This window comes from Littorina saxatilis, linkage group LG3 (genome assembly GCF_037325665.1).
Source record: "Littorina saxatilis isolate snail1 linkage group LG3, US_GU_Lsax_2.0, whole genome shotgun sequence".
Lineage (NCBI taxonomy): Eukaryota > Metazoa > Mollusca > Gastropoda > Littorinimorpha > Littorinidae > Littorina > Littorina saxatilis.
This window is the reverse complement of record NC_090247.1, coordinates 23,118,628-23,129,592: the sequence shown is the minus strand read 5'-3', so window position 1 is coordinate 23,129,592 and position 10,965 is coordinate 23,118,628. Positions and strand designations below refer to the sequence as shown.

The 10,965-nt window shown below is 40.4% G+C and overlaps 1 long non-coding RNA gene across 1 annotated transcript; it reads right to left on the bottom strand.

The window, feature by feature from the left end:
• Positions 1-2,231: 2,231 nt before the first annotated feature.
• Positions 2,232-5,085, bottom strand: LOC138961913 (uncharacterized). The gene is made up of 3 exons (XR_011454348.1): positions 4,537-5,085; positions 3,659-3,749; positions 2,232-3,070 (listed from the first exon to the last, which is right to left on the bottom strand). It is a non-coding gene; the product is annotated as an uncharacterized lncRNA (long non-coding RNA).
• Positions 5,086-10,965: the final 5,880 nt, after the last annotated feature.

Here is a 10,965-nt window from a genome sequence, read left to right as displayed (position 1 = left end):
GGGCATGCTTAGAAATGAGAATGGCTAAATACGAGTTATTCCCCTTTTCTACATGCTGACCAGGCAGTCTCCTGCTTTGTCATGACTAGTACAGTCGATCTTTCTCATGCTGTGACTTGCTTTATTTTCACATTTTCGGTATTTAAAACAGCAAACACACACACACACACACACACACACACACACACACACACACACACACCGAAGAAGTTTCCATTCTGATTCGGTTATTTAATTTGGTGCTATATGTTTGCTTCACATTGTTTCTTTTACATTGCTTTAGGTATCCCAATTCGCTAAACACATCCATAATGCATGCATGGCTCATTCGAAACAGGGCAACTGAACAACTGATGCCCAATAGCAATAAATACTGAACAACTGAACAATAAATAGCAATAAATGATGACAGTGCCAAGTTTTTAAGTACAAAGTGAAATCATGTGACTGGACAAAGGCACAATTACAAAATACAAATAAAACAAAATCGAGGCCCATTTTAAATTAAGTTCTCAGCTCATATGGAAGCATAAGGTGACCCTAGAAACCGAAATTGGGAGACCTCCCGCCCCCAGGGCAGACTACAAAAAGAAAAGGGGGGGAGGGGAGCTAATTTGTGAAAAAGTATAAAAGGAATCAAAAACTGTATACATGTATTTAGTTAATACCCCAAAAATTGTATAGTATATACAATGTCAGACCCTAAAGAAAGTTTGTTAGTCATTGCTTAGGCAAAACAAAGCAAAATAGTCTGTTTACGGTATCCCGACCAACCCTATTTTTCCCCCGCCGACCCTAGACTTTTTTTTGGCATTTGGAGAAAAAGAAAAAGAAAAAAAATCAATTTTGTTCCTGTTTTTTTGCAAAATAATTTAAAAAGATGGTTATAAAAAAAAAAATTAAGAAAAGCCGACCTACCGACCCTCTTTTTGTGTGCCTATGTTACTGTAAACAGACTAAAAGGTACATCACAAACAACACACCAGGGATGCTACTCCCCCCTTAAAAATAGCCATGAGTCATAGGTGTGACGTTTGAATCTTTTAGCTAAATAAAACCATAGGCAATTGATCGGAAATATCAGGAAAAATCTTAACAAGTTTATTATTTGTTTGCTTGGACCAATCCTCTTGCCGAAGAGTTTTACAGTAAAAATTGATTTTACGTCAAAAATATCACAGGAATATCGAATGTTGAGGTAAGGCTGGGATAGCCAAGTTCAAGAATAACGGAAGGTGCCTGTTGAATCTTTTTGAAAATGTATAAAAATATAGATGGTAGGCAATTCAAAATTAAAACAAGAAGGGCAAAGCCCATACGACTCACATGCTTGACCTCGACCTTTAGGGTAACTAAACCTAGCAATGACATCATACACTAAGAACTGCTTTACACATTTTTCCTACCAAAATACATGTGACCTTGACCCAAGGTCAAGGTCATCCAAGGTCATGCAACACAAAGCTGTTAATTCAAGACATAGGAAGTACAATGGTGCTTATTGGCTCTTTCTACCATGAGATATGGTCACTTTTAGTGGTTCACTACCTTATTTTGGTCACATTTCATAAGGGTCAAAGTGACCTTGACCTTGATCATATGTGACCAAATGTGTCTCATGATGAAAGCATAACATGTGCCCCACATAATTTTTAAGTTTGAAACAGTTATCTTCCATAGTTCAGGGTCAAGGTCACTTCAAAATATGTATACAATCCAACTTTGAAGAGCTCCTGTGACCTTGACCTTGAAGCAAGGTAAACCAAACTGGTATCAAAAGATGGGGCTTACTTTGCCCTATATATCATATACTAGATGATTACCCGCTTCGCCGGGAAGAAGTAGAGCCGAATACCCGGCCGTCGCCGGGGACCCGGCTTTGCCGGGTGTACGCCGGCATCGCCGGCGCACGAAGGAAGGGAGATCTAAAAATAGTAACGTGCAGTGACCTTCTAAATATAAACGTACAAACGGGAATATCGATTGACGCCAGCGCACGAAGGAAGGGAGATCTAAAAATAGTAACGTGCAGTGAAAAACGAAAATCGGTTCAGCGCTGCGCGCTGAGAGCACGTGTTGAAATATCTCATCGATCAGGTTGTGTCCGGGGTCTCTGTCAATAAGCCCACCAAATTTGAAGCAGATCCATCGAGAACTTTGGCCGTGCATGGCGATCAATCACACACACACACACACACACACACAGACACAAGTCGTATATATATATAGATAGGTGAGGTATTGAATCTCAAAAACTTCAGAGAAAATGGGAAAAATGTGAAAAATAGCTGTTTTTTAGGCAACATTTATGGCCCCTGCGACCTTGACCTTGAAGCAAGGTCAAGATGCTATGTATGTTTTTGGGGGCCTTGTCATCATACACCATCTTGCCAAATTTGGTACTGATAGACTGAATAGTGTCCAAGAAATATCCAACGTTAAAGTTTTCCGGACGGACGGACGGACGGACGGACGGACGGACGGACGGACGGACGACTCGGGTGAGTACATAGACTCACTTTTGCTTCGCATGTGAGTCAAAAAGGACTCTCGGAGCATGGACTTAATGAGTCAAAAATTAAAGAAGGCTCTATGAGCCGAAGTACATGTTTTGTCTATTGTCTTTTTTTATTTTGAATTGCCGACCATCTATATTTTGATACAACTTTGGACCCTCTTTGTACGGAGAGAGTTGGCAATTGTTAATCACATTCTCTCATCTCATTGACTCTCCTTCGGCTCCTTGGTAACATGCGTTCCCGTCTCTGCCAGGATTGGACACAGCAGCAGATAACCGGTAAATATGTACCGTAACAGGCATAAATGGCAAAATAGCTCGCCTCGCCTGATAATATATGAGACAACTGTTCTATTACAAAGTCTTTCTTGGGAGGCTTGGCTAATTTACTCGCTCGTTTTACACGGGGTTCCATCGTTTTCTTTTCTAATCGGAAAACCTTGCTCCTCAGTTTGTTGACCTTCTGCCAAAGTTCCGCTTCACGAGGGGATGGGGAGGATGACGACTTTGATGCTTTACATCCTATGTCCTCCAGGATCGCCTGAATGTCATCTAAAAAAGAAAAAACACACACAAAACACATAAAATAACATCTTTACGTGTGGGAACTACAGGTACAATTTCATCCATCCATGCATCCGCCCTATACAGCTTCTTCTTCTTCTTCTTCTTCTTCTTCTGCGTTCGTGGGCTGAAACTTTCACACGCACTCATTTTTTTGCACAAGTGGAATTTTACGTGTATGACCGTTTTTACCCCGCCATTTAGGCAGCCATACGCCGCTTTTGGAGGAAGCATGCGGGGTATTTTTGTGTTTCTAAAACCCACCGAACTCTGACATGGATTACAGGATCTTTTTCGTGCGTACTTGGTCTTGTGCTTGCGTGTACACATGAAGGGGGATAAGTCACTAGCAGGTCTGCACATAAGTTGACCTGGGAGATCGGAAACATCTCCACACTTAACCCACCAGGCGGCCGCGACCGGGATTCGAACCCTCGACCTTCCGAGTTAATAGACCGACGTCTTACCACCCCGCCACAGCGCCCGTCACCCTATACAGCAATTATCAACTATGTAATGGATGGGTTTAAACATTTTTTGATGTCAGGGTGTTCTTCATGGTTAAAAATCTCTTACCTGGTTGAACAATTTGTGCATCAGGCGACAAGTCGGTGCTGGCTTCATTTGTAGCTACCCTTTGCGATGGTGGCTTCCTCCCACTAGCAACCTGCAAATGCACAGCTCTTTAACTGACAAACTCACAACCAACACCCAGTCCCAATGAAACAATTCTCCCAATTTCATGGCATTGGTCTTAGGCCACACAAAAAAGTGTATGTTTCTGGTAAGGCAAAACAAAAAATAATCTGTTTACGATATCCGGACCGACCCTATTTTTTTCCCACCGGCCCTAGACTTTTTTGGGGCATTAAAAAATAAAATTAAAATATTCAGATGGCTAAAATACAAAAATAAAAAGCCGACCTACCGACGCTATTTTGGGGGGGCCTATGTTACCTTTAACAGACTTTTTTTGTGGCCTAACATGACTAAAGGTGGAGATTTTTTTTCTAAACTTTTTTTTTAAACCATCTTTTTAACTTATTTTGTTGAAAAACAGGAAAACAAGTGATTTTCGAATACCCCTTTTATTTTTGAAAATGCAAAAACAAAAGTCTAGGGTCATCGGGAAAACATAGGTAGGGTCAGGTGACCAGAAACATACAACTTTTTTGTTGTTGACGCCGACCCTATACTTTTTTTGCCATTTGGGGCTGTTTTTTGGCAAAATAAGTTCATCATATCATCATAATCAAGACGTCAATCCAAAATAAGTAACTTTTTTTTGTTGGCCTTATCATTATTTTGCGCTAAATGCAAACAGGCATTATTTGATGGGAACAATGCTGTTTTTTTTCAATTCTTACATCAGCCTCAAACTTGTCATTACTCAACCTGCATTTATTAGTGTGCTTCTTTGATTTGCAAAAACCTAAAACCAATAAATAAATAACCTTCGGTGGTGGATTGGGCACTGCAAACAATGTCGGGACAGCATTCCACACAAGTGATCCTCTCTGCAGGATTGTTTTACTGGTTGGCCTCAAAGTGATCAGTACAAAGCTTGAGACCTTGAACATCAGCTGGCTGCAGCTTTTCAAAGTCCTCTCGCCTTGTGAATTGCATCCATATTCTGCACCTAGTTTGACAATAAAAACAACAATGTTATTGTTAAACTAAGCAAAAAGGAAAGACAAAAAAAGCTAAATCAGATCTTCAGTCTAAATCTAACGCTCTGCCTGAACGCAAAACGGATGAGTGATGTACCTTTGTACTGTAGTTTTCCCGTAAGCAAGGTTTGATAAAGGTTTCGGCAAATATGCCCACGGGTAGTTTGTCATCAAGTGTAAACTGTTGTTTTGTACTGACTGCTGACTCACACTCACAGTCGTAAGTACTCGCTGACGCTGTAGTCTACTGAGTGAGTTGACTCGAGCCATTGCATTCATTCTCATTCTGAAGAAGGTAAACCTGATGAAATAATCACTGCACAACCCACCTTTTTTCTTTTTTAGGGAACTTGTGGAAAGTTTTCCCGAAGCAGCTCTGTTTGCAACGGGCGTTCTTGCAACAAAAAGCCGAGCACAAATTACCACCACCACGCACGCGATCGGTACCTACGCGATCCGCCATTTTGTTTTCGCCGCCAGCATGTGACTAGGGACGATAACCCACAAACACTTTTTCGCATTTTCTTCGCAAGTTCCACGTCTTCCTTTTGTACAGTGTTTGCCCATATCACCGGCGCAGACCTCTAGACAGGAAAGTTCCATCGTTTAAAACTGAATTATATAGAAACTCATTTCTTCCATCTACTACACAACTCTGGAATTCTTTACCAGACTATATAAAACTTAGTGATTCCCTAAGTGAATTTAAGCACTTTTTGTCAAAAAACGATTTAAGTCCGCCGTGTTATTTTTATTCTGGAGATCGCATGTCACAAATAATTCACTGTAAGCTCAGGTTATATATAAGTGATCTCAATAACGATCTAGTGAGACGTCACGTTGCTACAGATGCATCTTGTGACTGTGGATTCCCGTCCGAATCCGTACAACACTTCATATTCGATTGTCCAAATTATCGCGAAGCACGTCAAGAAACTATATATACCCTCCCTAATCACACAATTCACCTCCCCCACCTTTTAAACGGAGACAGACAGTATTCTTTAGATTTGAACAGGAAAATTTTTTCCACCGTACACTCGTTCATTGAACGTTCAGGCCGCTTTGGGCAAGTCAGAATAAATGCTCTACAAGCCGGACAACAACTTTAACTTCTGCACATCTCCTACCCATCCCTCTTCTTTTAATTGCCCGTTTCAGTCACATTTCATAAGGGGCAAAGTGACCTTGACCTTGATGATATGTGACTAAATGTAGCTCAATATCAGTATATAACATGTGCCCCACACAATTATGAAGTTTGAAAGATTTTTTTCATAGTTCAGGGTCAAGGTCACTTCAAAACATGTCTACAATTCAACTTTGAAGGGCTCCTCTGACCTTGACATTGAAGCGAGGTCAACCAAAATGGTATCAGAAGATAAGGCTTTCTTTTTCTTGTATACCATATAAAACTAAGCCCGCTGTTTTTAATTTGTTTTCCAGAAAACTGGCACAATGTGAAATTTTGCAGTTTTTAGACCACATTAATTCTCCCTGTGACCTTGACCTTATGGTAAGGTCAAGGTTCTCAAGTATCTTTTTTGAGCTCTTGGGGTCATACAACATTTTGCAACATTTGGTGTTTCTTCACTTCATAGCGTTGGAGAAATATCCAAAGGTAATGTTCAGTACAGACAGATAAAGACGGGCAACGGACAACGGCTGGACGACCAGGGTGAGTATGTACGCTCACTTTTGCTACACATGCGAGTAGCGGCTATTATCCGTTGTTCACAAAACATTCCTATATAATGTTTGGAAACAATGGTAGGGATAAAAATCAACCGTTTCCAACTGTGCCAAAAAATCAAAAAGACGCGTTCTATAACGGTCAAACGGTCCCTTAAAAGACTTGGGCGGGGTCATCTAACGGTTGGCAGACAGCACAAACACCCTGTGACTGCTCGCAAGGAAAAAATAAATCTGGATGGCAGTATGGCTACAACTACGTCGTTTAGTGTAACCATAACCCCTGAATGTATGAACAGCAGAAAAGGCTGTCTTTGACGTCACTGTATAATAAGAAGCACAAAAGGGATTTTTTGGAACTTTCTCTTGGTTGGAGACAAACATGTCCGCAATGCATTCGTGCATCAAGCTATCCATGCAGTCGTTTATTGTTGATTCTTTAGCTCCTCTATGGCAGGGGGATTTTCACTTTGTTTTCCTTCAATTTCACTATGGGAGTTGTTCTTAACATACGTTTGTTAAGAAAATTTTGGCTGATTGTAAAACAGCTGTAATATACGGCAGTCCAGGTTGTCCTTCAACTGTAAAAATGAAATAATGCTCTTTAAAGTATCATTTACAACAGTGGTGGCTGTTTTCACAAGTATGCTACAAAAAACACGACAATACATAATACATAAGGAAAAGCCCTATGTTTGGTCAGTTGGTGAGATAGGTAAATGTTATTTTTGTGTGACAGTTCTGATGGTTTTCAAAGGGCTAATTCTTTGCTTTTCGACATATGCCCAACTGAAAACGCTTTAGCAACTCATGTGCACATGACAACCATCTAAATAGACTACATGTTCGCAGAAAACACAATACTGATTATAGAGGGAAAAATAACGGCTCTTTTTAAAAGCACGTTTAGTAGTGAAGTACTTTTAGGATTGTTTGGAATTTTTTACCAGCAGACACCCTTTCACTGCTGAGTGTCTTAGTATTGTAAGATGTGTGATTTGAATTTTGGTTTAAAGGTGCCTTTGGTTTGAACACCCCTACCCCTACGAGGCAGAAATACAAAGAAATAGAAGGAAATTGAGCCTATTTGGAACCAGACTTTAGTATGTTCCCATGGGGGGATTCACGGTGCGAATGACACTGCGTCAGCTTGTTCATTTATCTTTAGTATTTTCTTCAACTTTAACTTTTAGGACCATGTATGAGGTTGTGGCAAGCTAAATACACAACACGACGACGTCTCGGAAAAATAGTAAGGATTATATAGGGAAAAACAACAGTGTCAGTTAATGTCCGTTTTGAAGGTGTTAGTGGTTGGGGATTTTGAAAAGCATCAAACATCAGGCAGATACAATCCTTTCTGCGTGTTCTGGTGCAGAAAGAGTTTTCAGTTTATACATTGGGGTGACCAGTAGATACCGTTTTACAACCATAGCCCCAAACGACATTTACAGAGCCCAAAGAAGGATTAGGGTCAATTTCAAAGCCACTTTTCCATATGAAGCGCCAACTTTATATGAAAATGTGTTTAATAAACATCAAAGGACTGAGGTTGAACTTTCTGATAAGGGACATTTTAAACCTAGTCATTGTCACTTCAACGTTCCCTTCACTAAAGTGGCTAAGATGCCTGGATCATAATCTGCCTCCCTGGATAGACAGACAATATTAAGCAAGGCTTGGAGGGAACACCGGACCGATGAGCGGAGAGCACTGGATCGCGAGAAAGCAAGACATCGTAAACAGTTGAGCAGATAATTTACAAATCTGTAGAATCTTCTGTCAAGTCTCCATCTAATCCAGTCGACTTAAACATTGTGTATGCGAATTTGATTACCTTTTAGTGTACAGACTGTAACGAGGACACACACACACACATACACACAATGTCACACACACACACACACACACGAGGACACACACACACACACACACACACACACACACACACACACACCCATGCACACACACACACACACCCATGCACACACGCACGCACCCATGCACACACACATGCATGCACGCACACACACAAGCACGCACGAACGCACGCACCCATGCACACAGGCATGCAAGCACGCACACACACAAGCACGCACGCACGTAAAGGGAGGTACCACTGTATCAGCCATCTGCACTTATGGCAGAATGACCGAGGTCTTTTACGTGCCTATGTGGTGACACGGGGGTGGGACATGGCTTCCGTCTCTGGGTCTGCACGTAAAGTTGACTCCCGTCCCGGCCCGAATTCGAACCTGCGACCTTCCGATCAGAAGCTCAGTGCTCTACCAACTGAGCTACCGGTTTTTATACAGATATCTCAAAAACTATTTAAGATAGAAAGTTCTAGTTTTCCACATGAACTATTTAAAGCATTTACAGGAAGCCGAACCGGCTCTTGTTGTGGCTAGTACAAATGGTATGGAAAATACGTTTTTATAAACTCTTTTTTTCATATAAAATGTTGTGGAGAGCGTCATCAATGTGACAAGGTCTATACAGCATCAGCAAAAAGGTTATCGGTTTAGCTTCCATAGCAGCAAGTTAAAACAGCTTGTGACAAGTGTTTAACACCTTTATCACATACTTTGTTCTGCTATCTTTGTAAAAGCAGACTTAACTATACGATTTTCCGTCACAGTCATACACAGCTTCACACAATTAAAATCCTGTGCTCATTCTAATGAACACATTCACACCTTTTTTTCTTATTAGAACACTATGCCATGTATCTACATACAGTCAAACATTTGAACACTATGCCATGTATCTACATACAGTCAAACATTTGAACACTATGCCATGTATCTACATACAGTCAAACATTTGAACAAATAAAATAATAGTTAAGGTTTGTACAAAAAGACAAAAAAATGTAATTGCCATTTTAGTGCACCATGGTATTTGACCAATCATGACTGATTCTACGGGACGCGTTTAATGTTTAATTGCTATTTTAGTGCACCATAGTATTTGACCAATCATGACTGATTCTACGGGACGCGTTTAATGTTTAATTGCCATTTTAGTGCACCATAGTATTTGACCAATCATGACTGATTCTACGGGACGCGTTTAATGTTTAATTGCCATTTTAGTGCATCATAGTATTTGACCAATCATGACTGATTCTACGGGACGCGTTTAATGTTTAATTGCCATTTTAGTGCACCATAGTATTTGACCAATCATGACTGATTCTACGGGACGCATTTAATTAGGCAATAGCCACCGCCATTTGACATGTTGAGGTTGTAAGTAAACATTTTTCTCATGTTTTGTGATTGAATGGAAACCGAATCGCGAAGCGATGAGGTTTTCATTCCAATCACAAAACATGAGAAAAATGTTTACTTACAACCGAAACATGTCAAATGGCGGTGGCTATTTCCATTCTACTTTACTCACCAACAGTGGAACTCGATCTTGCTGAATGACACACTGGGAAAAACGTTCCTTTCCATAAAAATGTCATTGCTTTCGTCGACTATTTACCTCACGTACCTTTTTTCCACACTGCGCAGCTGATTCATTGACATTGAGGCTATCCTGAATATGTTACACAGCGAGAACTGACACTATTGTTAAGAATAGGAACTGAAGTATTTGTTTTTCATTTCTAAACTTTGTTGGTCATGATCACGTTCCAAAAATATTCATGTCGCCAAACGAACAGGACGTGACGTCGATTTGCCTTTTCATTCACTACAATACTCTTCCGGTCTCGGCTACAGGTATTTGTTTTGTTTCTGTTTCAGTGAAGCAAGTAAAAAAAAAAAAAGTGTTTGCGCATGTCTGTTTGTTTATCGAGACCATTATGACGTATCTATTTGTCGTCTTCATTCTCATTCTGGTGTTCTGTCTCTGCGTGGCCCACTGGCACTTGTGCGCTGGCTCCTTTGTCAGCTTCATGGAGTGTGGCATGTTCGTTTTGTTTTCTTCCTTCTTCTGCTATAAATTGCTTGATGTCTTCATCATTCTCCCATTCTGAGTCACTCAGTGATGAGAGACTCAACTCGAAGTTGCCTTCAGATTCCATTTTGACAGTTGCTAACTCTTGTGATTATGGAGTGACGAAACCTCCTTGGGTCACCAGCATAATGAATATGATAAAGTTCGAGGGTAGACAGCCATTATTGATACCATTGTGTTCATACACGAAAATGATATTCATACACTCCACAAAACATGTGAAAATCACCATGCTTCACAAAACATGGGCAATCATCATTTTCTCATGTTTCTAAACCAATGAAATTGCCAGATTTTGATTTTTACTCATAGAGTATTGTAGATGTTTAATTGCCATTTTAGTGCACCATAGTATTTGACCAATCATGACTGATTCTATGTGTCCCGTTTAATGTTTAAGCGGTCAGGCCAGGACCCTGTTTTATCTTTCTAAAGGTAACACAGATAAATAGAGAATACTACATGGCTTGCTGTGTCGTACCAGATTTACACGAGTTGTTTTTTTAAATAGTGAACTGCGAGCGAAAGCGAGCTGTTCACTATTTGAAA